Raw genomic sequence first — 14,748 nt, 5'->3', positions numbered from 1 at the left:
GCTAATGACGTTCCTATTAGCTTCAGTTGTACTTTGTGAGTATGGCTAAGTTTCACATGTGAGCATGCTACCACGCTAAACTAAGACACCAACATCTTAACATTCTCATTGTGAGCATGTTAGCATACTGATGTTAGCTTTTAGTACAAAGCACAGCAGTGCCTAAGTGCCTCACAAAGCCGCTAGCATGTCTGTAGACACCAAGTCTTGTTTTTGTGGGTTTCATGGGTCTGGCAAACAAACAATTCTAATATTAATATGCTAAACAGGAAGAGGCAAAATTAAGTTCAGTTAAAATTTTTATATATTTTGCACTTATTTTGTTGTAGTTTTGACAAATGAAACAGTGGATCAGATCGTCTTGACTTATCCATATTTAAAATTTTTCTCATAGGCAGTTTCTTTTCAGCATTAGGTTGAAGCTACTTTTTTACTGTAGACCAAGACTCCTATGTACATTGAAACAAGATGCCGAATAACTAAATAAAAAAAGGAATTTGCTTGTCTTGCAAAGATTGTAGTAGTCTGACTAGTGCAGTCTGTAACAACAAACAGGAATCAAAAAGCAGGCTTTTATGAGCTTGTGATAGAAAAAAGGAAGTTAACAACGCTGAAATGTGCATCTGGCTCAGACACATGGCAAGCTAGAATGCTGACAATTTGCTGAAATAAAATAAACTTATGTAATTTTCCCCGTAGTTTTATTGTTGAGAATGGTTGCAGTGGTTATTTCATAAATACAATGCTAAAAACAGTTATAGTGACAGTGATTCTTGTCCAGCTAAATGAAAAAACAACATGATGGAACAATGAACATTACTCATTTAAAAGTGTTATAGTGTTGGAACAATATTGGCTGGGAGTCGAACATTTTTGGTTGTGTTTTCATGTGTCAGCGCTGCTGCTTTTGGCCGCTCTCCCGTTGCATCCTACGCAGGGCACACGGTCTGCACAGACAGAAAAAGAAAATACAGAAAACACAGCACATTCAGACAGAGACACACAGGGGCAGAGGGGGCTTCTGAAGTCTGAATAAAGTAACAGCAGCTTTGAGGAAGAAAGAGTGAATGAAGGAGAAACTTTTAAGACTGAGAGGAGCCAGACAGAAAGCAAATGTCCAGTGAAGCATACAAAACAGAGAAGAATGTCTGATTTTGCATACAAAGTGAAAAACTATTTGTCGGAAATGCTGAGGAACAGGAAAATACTGTATATAGAGCTGAAGGCGATGTTGTTCCTTCCTTTTACAAAGCTTACTGTCTTTATAAGAAGATAAAGATAGACTGAAGGGAATAACCCTGTCTGATAGAGAGAAACAGTGTGGAGAGGGGAGATAACACTGCTGGTCCTTTGGTTTCTACAGAAGACCACAGTCATGCCTGAAAGACCTCATCTGTAAACACCTGGAGACAGATGTGATCTGGAAGTTGCAACCATGAAAAATGAGAAAATTCTAACACAGATTTCTGTTGAAGCCCACAAGGGAAGTTGCATACAGATTTCTGAGTAGAACACACATTCAACTGAGATTTACTGGTGTAACAATTGTCTGAAAAGGCCTCATTGTACATCAGCAGCATCCAAAATTGTACAAAATGCCAAAACTGAAAGGGCATCCCAACAGCTTAGCGATTATCATGCCATGCTTAGTTTCTCAGACAAATCATAAACAATCCGGGCTTACAGCTGACTAGTCCAATGCTAAGGCATGCTATGCTACGCTAAAGTCCCCCAAACGCTGGCAAGGCTATTACCGTTCTCCAAGGGTTTGCATGGGAACAAATGCCCTCACAATGGGACACGTCACAAGCCTAAGCAGAGCAAAGCCTTATGGCATTTCTTGGATATTTCATGTCAAATTTAATACAAATTCCTGTTGGCAAGATGTTTGTTAAATCTATTTTTACCAGCACTGGGGGACTGATCTTTGTTTACATCACACTGTATAATCCCCCTTGCTTCAGGGGGCTTTCTTGTGGCCAAACCTCTCTAGTCAAAATTGTTGTCTTTGAAATCTCCCATTTATACAGAATGTGTTGTAAAAACTGCTGTAGAACTTCCAATTTCTCTGACATTTCAGCCACATCAATCCAGAAATATTTATTTTACGAGGTAGCTTGTTTTTTATGTAACCCAGCGCAGTGTAATTCCCTTGGGCGAGATCTGTTTCATTTCTAAACGATGTGAAATATACAGCCACAATATTATAATATCCAGAAAGCTTAAACATTTTCTCTACTAGAGCAGAGGCTTTGGAGGAACACATAAGCCTGGGATATTTAAGTTCTGTGCTACATAATATAAAATAAGAAAATTCCCTAAATGGAAATGGGGAATTAAGAAGCCACACATTACAGTGCAACATGTAAATACTGTTCTGAGAAACACAAAGTATATCTAAAGTGGATTACTTGCTCTGCAATTACGAAACTTCTGATAATACAAACACCATGTTCAGTTCTGTTATGTTAAGCTTTTCAGTCAAGAATGTGGGTCAAACAAAAATACTGGAGATTTTGGTGGAGTGCCGCCATACGTCATGATAAGGATCATGTTCGTCTACTCTGATTAAACCTCTATTTGTTTATAATAATCCATGTATGTGATGTATTCGGGCGCTAAACCGTTGGGTTCTGTGTTTTGGGGGCTAAATGGGGTAATTTGTTTTGTTTTAATAAAGCAGGTGTTTTTCTTGGGTCAGATTGTCAAGGAGCAAATTGCTTTCTAATCACATCACACATGGAAAGTCCAGATGATGGCGGACAGAGCACAGCGCTGCATCGCTGCTGACCCAGTGAGCCCCTGCCCCGACACTCACACACGAACTCCACATCCAAGTATTAACACAGCTCTGTTTTCACTGCAAAGCAAAACATGTCACTTCATTTGCCCCAGTTTAGACCCTAATCACAGTGACGGACAGGAGAGAGGGAGGCTCTGTGACGGCAAGCAGCATGAAATTAACTGCAAGACGACAAGTGGACTCTCTACACCCTTGTAGTTTTTGGTTTTTTAATCATGAATCAGCTGGTTTACATCCAACACACACAAAGATAGGAGCAGACATTATTTATGTATTATGAGGAGTTCAGACTAAATTTCCGCACAATTGTACCACACAGTATAAAGAAAGAGGAAAAAAAACAGTAGAGGAAAAGTTTGCCAAAATAAAGACAGAGAATAACATAAAAAGGGAACAAGTTGTGCCTATTCTGTTGAACAATGCTCCACAAACGTGCGTTCACATAGTAAAAGCAGTCTTCAGGAAAGAGGCAGGCAGCAGAAGGGGGCCTGCGTGGCCATTCAAACAAGCAGCGTGTGGCTGTGGGCCTAGAACAGCCAGCAGTACATTTCCATAACAGGAAAGGTCAGTGTTGTGGCTCCAGGGGCTTTAGAGACGCTAACACAATCCATTCTGGGAGCTCTCTGCTCTGCTGCTCTACCTGTTGACTGGACTGCATTTGGTGCAATAGTCTAATATTACACCCTGTATTGTATATCATCCCCCTAAGCAAGGCTAATTTTTGCTATATTATATATAGCACAATTTATTCTTGAGGGATTTAGTTTTCTTAGAATTGCACTCTAAAGTTGATGTATCTTCAAAATAAAATAAAGTAAGAAATGGTTAGTACTATGAATCAGTAACCCATTTTATACTAAACCTGGGATTTTACTCCAGATTTGTAAATAAATCTGTTGCAAGAGCACAGAGATATGCAGTTTAATAAGACTATTAGACAACTAGACACAAATAAACATATACATGTAATCTACAACCCAACCAAACCCATTTTCACAAACCAAACACTTTGTTAACGATCACTACAGAACTATATTTTAACTATATAAGATTTTAGAAAACTGTCATTCCAAGTCAAATAAATACATATTCATGTCTTTATTTTAGAAAGTCCGGCAGAAAGAGACTTTAATTTTTGTGTTAGTTAATGCTTGTGTGTAAAGTTTGTGCAATAAAAAGAGAGAGAAACACACAGTATGTGTTGTGTTTGTAGCTGTGGTTGGCTGTGCGCTGTGACGTACAGTGTTTGAAGTTGTGTTCCATACAAAACTGTAGAGGAAGTTGAAACTGCTTCTGGTCTTTCTCTTGGACCAGGCCTCGGGGCCTCAGGGGGCCTATAGGAATAAAACACTCCTTAGCACAGCCTCATATACCTCAACACCTGCGGCACACAAAAGCCCTCTGTGAGCTTAACAGTCCCTCAAAAGTCAGAAACGCTCATGTACAACAAGGAAACAGGGAATGTTGGGTAACAGTGTGTCTTTGGTAATAAGAAAAAACACATCACAGATGTGATTTTGTTTCTAGTCTATAGACTGGCATATAATGTAAGTATATGATAGCTATACTTGAGTATACTTGCTTTAACTTTCTTTAATAATTGATGCCAATTATTGTTTTATCTCCTTGTTCTCAGTGATTTTTTATGTCAAATTGAAATTCTGCTTTTTTCTGTTTTGGTCAGAAGTGTCATTGAGTACCTTTAAAAACTGCTATACAAATACAAATATTGTGTTTTTAATTATTATTGTTAGAGCTTTATTACAGAAATAAATAAAATCCATACATCTCACTTACATTGTGGTACCTACACACCCCCTCTTTACCCGACCCACGGTATTTTCCCATGGGGTCCAGCACTCTCAGGACTAGGAGATTGAAACAATATTGACATTGGAGTGGCTGAAAAGACACAACATAGCTAATAGATATAATTATCTGACATAATTATCTCCAATAATAACATCAGATAATACTCCTCTGTCTGAGCTCATGTTTGTTGTTGTGTCTCAAGGGATCCTCCCTGGAAAGATGGGCAGTGCCACTTCTCCACCCGCCGAACCCAGCCAGGCCTCACCTTCTGTGGGTGTGGGAGAGTCAGATTGCAGTCTGTCAGGACCAGGTAAGGCTGTGGTTTGAGGTCGCTCGCTGCGTAGGCGAATTCCCCTTTTGGCATGAGTGTCTGTCGACTCTGCTCTTTGGAAACTGTGGAGTGTTCACCTTGTCAAAGCCTGAGAGCAAACCTAAGAAACCCAAAACAAAAACAGCACTGGGTAAAAGTATGCATAACCCACTGCAAAGCAAGATTTTAATAACATTTAGTTGAACTCATTAATTTAAGAAATCGTTATGACAGCGCTGGAGTCTAGAGAGTGATTTCTCTGTCTGGTCCAGCAGACTCAAGTCCATTTACCTAATTAAAAAAACAAACCAGCAGTCTCTGTGGCTCTTGTGTTTACTGCTGTGTGATGGAGGGCATAAAACACAAGTAGCAGTAGAAATGCAAATAGAAGGCAGGGTGACATAGAAAAGCTGGAGGAAAAGAGCCAGAGGACAAAAAAAGGAGAAACGAACTGATGACAGAGGAGTCAGCTATTGATGATGGCCTGAGAAGAAACTAGATTGAGCTTAATTTATTAAATTATCAATTTGTAATTTGTGTTAAAGGAATAGTTTGACATTTTATAAGCTTTCTTACCGAGAGTTAGATGAGAAGATTGATACCACACTCATCAAAGTGAGTAAGCGAATTTCCCAAAATGTCAAACTTTTCCTTTGATGTGTTTTTTTAACAGTGCGAATTGGTACTAAATTAATACTGCTTAACTTCTCATTATATGACTCAGAACTGAAAGAGAGAGACAAGAGTCAAGGACAGGCCATTGGTGAGAGAATGTAGTGAGAGTGGAGAGTAAAGGGGACAAGTGACAGCGAAGCTGTGCGATGAAGTGGAGGCAGAGGGAGGGAGGACAGGGAGATGATGCAGTAAGTACAGCAGCAGATGAAAGCTGCAGGGGAGATGATCTGAGCGTGTCTTTGTTCCAGTAAGAGGCCCACAGCATCGCCTGATGACTCACCTGCCGTAAGACTGCATCACCCACAGTATGAGATCATCAGGTTAATCTCACGCCCAACAGACTCAGCAGCACAGGCAGACTGACAGACAGACACAGTGAAAACAACTGATACACACACACACACACACACTCAGGAAAAACATTTTAACATTCTGATCCACTTGGGCAGCATCAACCCATTATCTTAATATCAGCCACACTAAACATCACCTGCATCAATTATTAAAGATCAATAATTGATGATGATGGCTAACACCAACCTGACCTTAATTCACTTTAATATGTTGACATCCATTATTATATAAATGGATCAGAGGGAAGAGCAGAAAATCTTTGTATTTGTCTTGGCCTTGAGAGAATTTGCTACAACTGCTCTGCCAAACATAATGCTATTTTCCACCATTTGTATACAAGACTGTTAATATCAAGGACATAAAACACACACATACACTCACACCCATACATGTCTCACTTGTCCTTGAGTACTGGAAGGAATAATGAAGAGTCATCACCTTATTTGGTCCTAAAAATTAACCTCAAAAGGGAGAGCGAGAGACTGAGAGACAAAGATAAGAAAGAAAAATAAGAAAGAATAATCCAAGCTTAATACTTTGCACTTGCACATGCTTTGAACAACTTTCAGCCATCATGTTGGTCACAGCAAGATCCTCAAGTCACAACAGTGAAATGAACAGGGTCAGAAGCCTAATAGGATTTATAACTGTCTTTTACCACAAACTGCATTTAAGGCAATAAAATGAATTATTCATTTGTCTAATCTGGGCTTCTGCTGATCTGCAAGAGTTAGAGTGCAGCATAGAGCACACAGAGTGCCTAAGCTGCGGCCCAAACGACACTTTAGTGCTGTGGGACAAGCAATGGGTTACATAGGAGAGGAGAAGCTCACTTCAATTATGATAGAGGGAAAGAAAAAGAGATAGGGATGAAGGAAGATGGAGAAGAGACAGAGGAGAGCAGGTATTAAACTGAAATACACTGCAGTTTAATAAAATTAATCACTGCCAGATGTCTGTCTGATTGATGGCGGACACAACAGAGCTGTTCTGTTTTTTATTCAGCTCATTGCAGTGATGTTGGCCCACATTTGTTCACAGCAGCCCAATGTTTAGAGGTCTGCATCTGTGGAGCGACTCTTTCTTATTGATGTGCTGAAACAACAGTGGGTGCTGTGAAACCAACACTGGTTACGTGTATTTCAGTAAGCTTATGTAACACTTATGCATATTTACCTCACCTACATTTACCTAGAACCAGGGGATACTTTTTCCATAATTCTCATTCTTTTACAGAAACATGTTGGAGATGAGAGCAACAACAGCTACATGGCTTCCTTTTAAAAACACAGTGGTCCTGCCCGGTCCTGTTTCTGGAGCTACTGGCCTTAAAACACCGACCCACACACACAGAGCGCAACCCACCCGGAACTAAAGCAAACACCAGATTCCCACTATGGACTTATAAACTAATGTGCGGACGTCCTCCAGGGAACACAAACCGACGTGTGTGCTTGGAAAGTATTTAACATCTTTTCATGCTGAGTGCATTTTTCATCCCCTGCTACAAAGCCTGAAGGCGCTGCGCTCAGAGAAGGGCCATAAAGTCCATCAACGAACTGTGCAGGTATGGTTGCAATGTGTGTATTTAGCCACACTCCCAGAATGCACAGGGCTTTGATTGCTGCTCGACCAGCCTCAGCATGAACTGTCTCAACTGGTTATGAGCAAGACTCAGGGCCAAGCATGAAATTTCCCATGAAACTGAGTAAAGTTCACGTCTGCACAACCTTTAAACCATTGTTACTAATGTCTTACTCACCATTGTATGTCATATGAAAAAGTGGTATAGTTTCTAAGGTAAGGGAACTGTGTTGTATTTTATTCATCAGCATATTTTGAAACGTTTTTTATTACTGTTTACACGTGATAGTTATGTCAAGTCCCATGAAGAGGGAGAGAGAGAAAGTAATTTTTGTATAAAACATTTTTAACTTATAATCCCGATTTTACCCATTTCTATACGTTTATGGTCTGTGTTTTTGTACAAAAGTCATTCAATGTATTTAAATTCAATAATTATCTCTCTTTATGGTAGTTTTTGTTGGTAGTGGCAGAGTCCGCCACAAATCTCTGGTATTTTGATGCTACTCTCAATCACTTGTTATAGCCATGTTATAGCCATGCTCATCAGTCCTGTACTTTTACATTATATAATTTTTTTTTCATATTTTATTTTGTTAGATTGCAAAACATGACATCATCATTATCTAAACCACACTGCACTTGACATTACATTACACTAACAGTCTCATGTTGTGTTCAATAAAGACATTCTAATCTCACTATGAATCTGGCATCTTTGGACTTTTTTGAGGTTTTTATTAAAATATGAGAGTGAGAACAGCCAGACTTGCTTTAAAACCAGCAGAGTAAAACGTCACAAAACACCACACAAACACTTGAAACTGGACTGATCAAACCCTCTTCATCCCAAACCTACATACAGCCACTGAATGGTTAGTCACTCGCCACAGTGACCTCAGCCTACAGACCAACATATACCATTCAAGAGGAACTAAGAAAGTAGTCGGGCTAAGCAATAAGCCTCAACTCAGAGCTCATTTAATTTGATTTTACATTATAAAAAACAGTTTTTCTAAGAAAGGCCACTGATCAAATCCCCCTGACTTTCTGAACTATAAGCACACTGAACTCTAAATGACGATTTGGCTGTTTTGGTGTGTGAGATTGTGCATTTGTGTGTGACTGAGTGGGCGTGAGCCAGCTGGCCCAAAAGTCCAGCAACAGCAGAAGAAGAAAGAGAATTACCCTGGTTTAGACTGTGATCAGTCACACTAACTCAACACTCCCTGCACCTTTGACGTTTAAACACGCAGCTTTGCTTCAGCAAAATCCTCTTGTCATACCAGCTGCCAACGCTTAAATTCAGACAGACATCTGAAGGGTATCTTTCACTTTGTTTCTACTGTCATGGTTGACTGAATGTGTTTTAAATAGCAGGAAACATATTTTTCATTTGAATTCTGTGTATACTATAATTTTTAAATGTCAAAATCCCACAATTTATCTTTTTAATATCTATTTATTCTTAGCAACTACCTTTCTCTGTTTCTCTATTCTATACTTTATATATATATAAAGGTGGTCATATATATATATATATATATACACACACATATATACACACATATATGTAATTACTTTGTATTATTATATGACAGTAAAGATAAAGATACTTGATGTATTAATGTCACGTAATTCATGACAATCTCAGTTGCTGTACAATATTATCCATATTAAGGACAAGCACGAGAAGCCTGGTTTCACGCACACAGACTTAACTTCGGGGAATAGTTCTCAGTGACCAGGGTGCATTTCCAGTCAGTCATGTGATCAGCTCTGCTCAGGGATCTCCCGACGGTCATGTGACATGCTGGCCACTCTCGCCTCTCTCCTCCCTTTCTTTTTCTGTTTTGACAGTAACCCCCCCCCATCCCACTGCTGCCCACCGAGCTCCCTCGTCAATGAATTTCCCCTAAGCTCCTTGTGCCTTGTGTTTAATGGTTTAAAATCCCCTCTGTCCTCCCTCTTCATCACACCACCTCGTCCTCCTCCTCTACAGGGACTTAATCCACTGTCTGTCCCTGCTCTTTGAATTATTCAGCGGAGCGCTGGTGCTCACCACAAAGACCCATTTCTGAGACACTGAGACAGAAAGAGGGCACGTAAGAGATAGACAGACAGTGTGATGAAAGAGTGGGAGGGAGTAGGAGGGTGATAGAATGATGGCAGCAGATGTCTGACTGGGAGCTTCCCAGGAAACCCCACACTCATCTTCCTCATACTACTCTTCCTCCGCTCTGGCAGGCCTAATCGCATAACCTGGGTATATAACTAGCTGTCAAGGCAGGTCAACTGGAAATAGACAGCATTCTTGACCAGCAGGGTGCATGCTGCGGAGAGGATCATGTGTCCTGAGCAGCCATCATGACATAGCAAATCTGTCCGCAGCCTTGTGCTGAACCGAACGTCAGCCTGAACTGGCAATAACAGTGAAACGCCACTCATTTCATCTACTTGTTATTGTGGTCTGGGACATAACAAAGGAATAGTTCAGCATTTTGGGAAATGCACTTATTTGCTTTCCTGTCAAGAGTTAGATGAGAAGATTGATACCACTCTCATATTTATATGGTAAATATGAAACTACAGAAGGAGAAGGTTATCTTAGCTTAGCATAAAGACTGGAAACCAAGGGAAAAAAGCTAGCCTAGCTCTGTGCGAAGGTCACAAAATCTGCCTACCAGCCCTCCAAAGCTCACTAATTGTTTGTTTAGTTCATACTAAAACTAATGTGTGGAAACAACAATTGATAGTTGGACAAGGTCATTTTGCCAAATTATTTCTTTTTAATTATTTAGTGAGCTTTAGAGGTGTAGGCATACAGATTTTGTGACCTTTGGACACTGCCAGACAAGCTGTTTCTCCCTGTTTCCAGTCTTTATGCTAAGCTAAGCTAACCTAAGGTTTTCTTTGTCTTCTGGACGTCTCTGATGATGCCATCCAGTCTTTTGTTAGCGCTGTTAGTTTCATTGCTGATAACATACCAAAGCTCTTTAATGCTTGAGTAATTGTGCACTGATCAAAACCACTGAATCATCCTAAGATGAAGATGCTTCAGCTTTTACGAAGTCATGAAATGACTTACCACAATGTGCCAAATGGAGCAAGATATTCAGATTACATTCAGTATATATTTGGGTCCAACAAGATCTGTAGAGATAATCAAATTATTGTAGATTAAAGCCACAATCAAGATACAATAGATACATTTAATCTCTACAGGACTCATTGAAGAGCTGTATACAAGAGGACTGGAAGGGATTTCACCGATTACAATGGATTGAGAACAGCCACATTCTCAGGGAAACACAGCAGTGGTCTTAGTAATGAATTATCATGGGGATAATTAGGGAGCTTGAGTTCCTTCTTATAATCTTTATTCTGTTGAAGTGTTGAATCCTACACCAGAAAATATGCTCCTGCAGGTGTTTTCCCAAATTAAAAATTTTTAAATGTAGTGCTCCAATCTCTGGCTTCAAGAGACCATACATTTCCCTTACATACCGTGTGTCATCTTACAGTATGTGGTATTCTGTGTTTAAGGGAAATCCCTAACAGTGAGTGCCATGCAAATGTTGAGGGGAAAGGGTGGAAGAAAGCCCCTCCTTGTTGCTGTGGTGCTTCACTGAACACTGAGGGGAACCAAAGCACATCGGCACTGCTGTGGAAGGTGATGCAATGTCAGGAACTATAGGCTGAGGAACCCCTGACCTTTCCTTCATCTGCACTTTCTGTCACTCAGACACTTGCATCAACCAGTGTCGACGTGAAATGTGGGAGGGCTGAGATAATGTAAACTGATGACGTAAACAGTGAGAAAAGTGCTTCCAGGAGTGTATTACTGTATGGATTTAGGTATTATGAGAGAGAGTGAAAGAGAAATTAAAACAGAGGAAGAGGGAGCAAAAGAAAAACAGAGAAGATAGATGAGACCAATGTCAGAAAAAGTGAGTGGAGGTTGAAAAGTTGAAATGAAGATGATTGTGGCAAATATATCAGAGGGAAAAGCCATACAGAAGCAACAAGCACTTCTTTTTCTTTATAAATGACTGCATGTGGTAAAGCCATATAGTGCTACAGCGTGATATAAGTGGATGATATTGTGTGTATGGTAATACCCCAGACTGGGACTATTTCAGTGTCGTCTGTAAGCCTGCGTGTGAATGCATGTGTGTTTTTGGGTCTGAGTGTGTGCGTAAGTGTTTCAGTGTGTGTGTGTGTGATACAGACCATGCAGAGTCAGTCTGTCTGTCGTGGGGCTGTGGGGGATTCCTGTTTAGACCTTCTGTGAATGTCTGGGGGCTCACTGCAGGGAGTGGATGGGGCCGCAGAGCGGGTTGGGGGGGGGGACTATCAGCTGCCCTCAATGATGTGTCCAATTTCTGTTGTTTATAGTTCATGTCTCCACTTCTTTTCTCTCCTCTCTCATCTCTCCTTCAGCCTTTCTTGTTAATAAAAACACATAAACCACACCTTGAGCTCCACCAAATATGTGCCTGTTTGGATATTGTTTTAAGATAAGATATACGATAAGATAGAACTTCATTTAACCTGAGGGAAATTGTTGTGCAGCAGCTACAGTACAAAGTTGGAAAGAGTGGAAATATAAAGACTGCAAATATAAAATATCAGTAAAGATTCAGGTATAAAAATATCAACAGTTTTGCTCGACACAGGTATAAAGCCATAAAAACAGGCATCATTCTTGAAAGGTTTGTGTCCTACATCCTTTTGTGTTTGCTGGAAAAGTAAAAAATGTGAGTCAATTCAGCTGCAATTAGGACTTGATAAATAAAATAGCACATGCTTTCAGTAACAGTTTCACCTTCATTTGGAGTTGGGGCCAATGTGTTTTTGAAGTAGCATTCAATGCTCATGCTAGCATTACTTGTCTTGTGTTGACTGCTCTTCTCTTTAAATTTACTGTCAGTGCACATGTCGCCTTCTTCTTAGTAGTGAGGTTTATGGTGCCACGAGCATATTTTAGGATACCTCTTTGCATTTTAATGACTGCTAATGCAATGTAAAGATTTCAGGCAGCGTTGTGAACAATGGTCCGACATGGCAATTTCCAAATTTCACACGTAAATTGGGTTAAATCTGCAGTTCTTTATAAATGTTGCCAAATCTCTGACCCTTGCATCGGATTTCCAATACGTTACAGTTAATCTCTAGTTTTTGAGTCAACCAGTGCATCAATAAAAAGTCATTTTCAATGACTGGATTTCTTCTTACGTGCTCACCCTCAAAAAGGACAAAATTATTTGAGCCACTCTAAAAAAGGTACACAGAATCTCTTGTCCAGTTCGAATGATGTGGTAAACAGACTTGTATCACACCCAGCATTACTTCTGCTTTTCCTCAGCCACATCCTTAACCCTATACTTTGTTCCTGTATGCATCTGTTTTTTATATCTTCATCTGTGCTTTATCTCCTTTGCAGATGTTTTGACCTCCACAAACACAGTCTAACCCTTCCTACATTGATCTCTGCCTTCCTGTGTCTGAATGCTGTAATCGCAGATACACATGTTGTGCGTCTACAGTCCTCGTGTCCTCGAGAGACCGCAGAGAGGTCAGAGGTGAGGCAGCTACTTCTGCTCTTCACAACCTGACACTCCAGAAACATGACAGCTGAGACCAGGATGTGTGTTTGTGCACATATGTATGTTCATGTGTGCAATTTGACACTCTGAATAAATAAACTGCAGTATGTTCTGTGGAGAAATTGTTTATTTAAACGGAGGCTGACTGGTTACTTGAGAGTGTGTGAATTGCATGCATGTGTTCCCCAGTGTTCATGTGTGTTTTTGTGTGTGTGGAAAGAACAAAAAGACCAGATAAACCAGATAAACACACTGTTAAATAAGTGACAATTTGACAGGAGGCAGGGTGTCTTTCCTTTGTGGAGATGGCAACTTCTTTACATCCCTCTTCATGCGATGTGTGGTGTGTTTCTGTCAATCTGTCAGTTTGATACACACACAGAAACAGAGTCACGCATGCACACATTTACACACACAAAGAAGCCCTGCTGTCAATCAGCGTTCAGTAAGAGGCAGGAAACAGACAGGCTATTCTGTCCCTTGGCACAAGTCCCTAAACTGTGGCCTGGCTGCTGCAGAGAGAGCACTGTGTGTCACACGCTACAGATACAGGCTACCCTCTGTCACACACAAATAATCTCTCTCTCTCTCTCTCTCTCTCTCTCTCACTCTCTCTCGTGGATCTCTCTACTTCTTTCTGCCACAAACCCAGCATTCACATCTGCATATGGGCACGTATGACCAACACCCATTCATACACAGTGCACAGAAATACACTTGAAAACCATGTCTGAGCTAAACAAGGCGCGTGATCATCCCACACTCTGACAGGCGGCCTGCTCGGAGAATCCCCTTCACCAGACCTGTTCTCCCCATCAGAGCCTGATGGGATGGGGTGTGTGTGTGCGTACACAAGGGTTTACATATGTATGTATGTGAGCATGTAGACAACTGAACATCACACCCATATTTGATTGCTGAACATATCATTCTAAAACCATAGGCATTACTGTAATATATTGCTATACCAGCTTCCACTCTTCTGGGAAGGCTTTGAAAGAAAAACTTGCTGCAGCGATCTTGTGGATGAATGGCAGCCTACTCCTAATGTTCTGTTTGGGTATCTGGAGACCTTGGGCCTTATTTAAAAGCTCCAAAAACATATTTAACATTGTGCATCATCTTGATACTTTGTGACTTAATTTTACGAGAATTAAACATATGAACATGATTTTGAATTAATGACATGTTTCAGAAGTCTGCTACGGTGTCAGTGGAACCCCAAACAATGAGGAAGTGAAGCAAATGTCAAATAAACACAAATAGGCTTAATGAGGTCGGACTACAGACTTTATGTAAAGATGGATGACGCGTCTCCACTTCCACCTGCTGTACAAAAATGAAACCAAAATATCCTGGATACGGAAGCTACCATCTTGCGCTGGTGAAGTCATTTGGAGTCTACGCATTAGTGATCGGTGTTGGAGCTGCGGTGTCGAGGTCCCACCCATTCACCTGGCCGACTCAATCGCGAGCTGGCCTCAATTGTCAATCATGATGTAAACCCTCCTTTTTATAGCATCAAATAACTAATTAAAACCAAACTTATCAGAGAAATGAACACATGAACATACATCAGCGGGATAAGAACTACCTAAAAT

The 14,748-nt window shown here is 40.4% G+C and overlaps 1 long non-coding RNA gene across 2 annotated transcripts in view; it reads right to left on the bottom strand.

Moving 5' to 3' along the window:
- Positions 1 to 704: 704 nt before the first annotated feature.
- The window catches only part of LOC122878281, a 29,196-nt gene continuing 15,152 nt past the window's right edge, over positions 705 to 14,748 (bottom strand). The window contains exons 1-3 of one of the 2 annotated variants that reach the window (XR_006378440.1): positions 9,250 to 9,376; positions 4,881 to 5,046; positions 705 to 947 (exon numbers count right to left, since the gene is read on the bottom strand). This is a non-coding gene — a long non-coding RNA (uncharacterized LOC122878281). Of the gene's footprint in view, positions 948 to 4,880; positions 5,047 to 9,249; positions 9,377 to 14,748 lie in introns of those variants that run through there. The other variant, XR_006378439.1, reaches the window with a different exon arrangement.

This window comes from Siniperca chuatsi, linkage group LG6 (genome assembly GCF_020085105.1).
Source record: "Siniperca chuatsi isolate FFG_IHB_CAS linkage group LG6, ASM2008510v1, whole genome shotgun sequence".
NCBI lineage: Eukaryota > Metazoa > Chordata > Actinopteri > Centrarchiformes > Sinipercidae > Siniperca > Siniperca chuatsi.
Note: the sequence above shows the minus strand (reverse complement) of the source record. Positions and strands in the feature narration are given on the sequence as shown.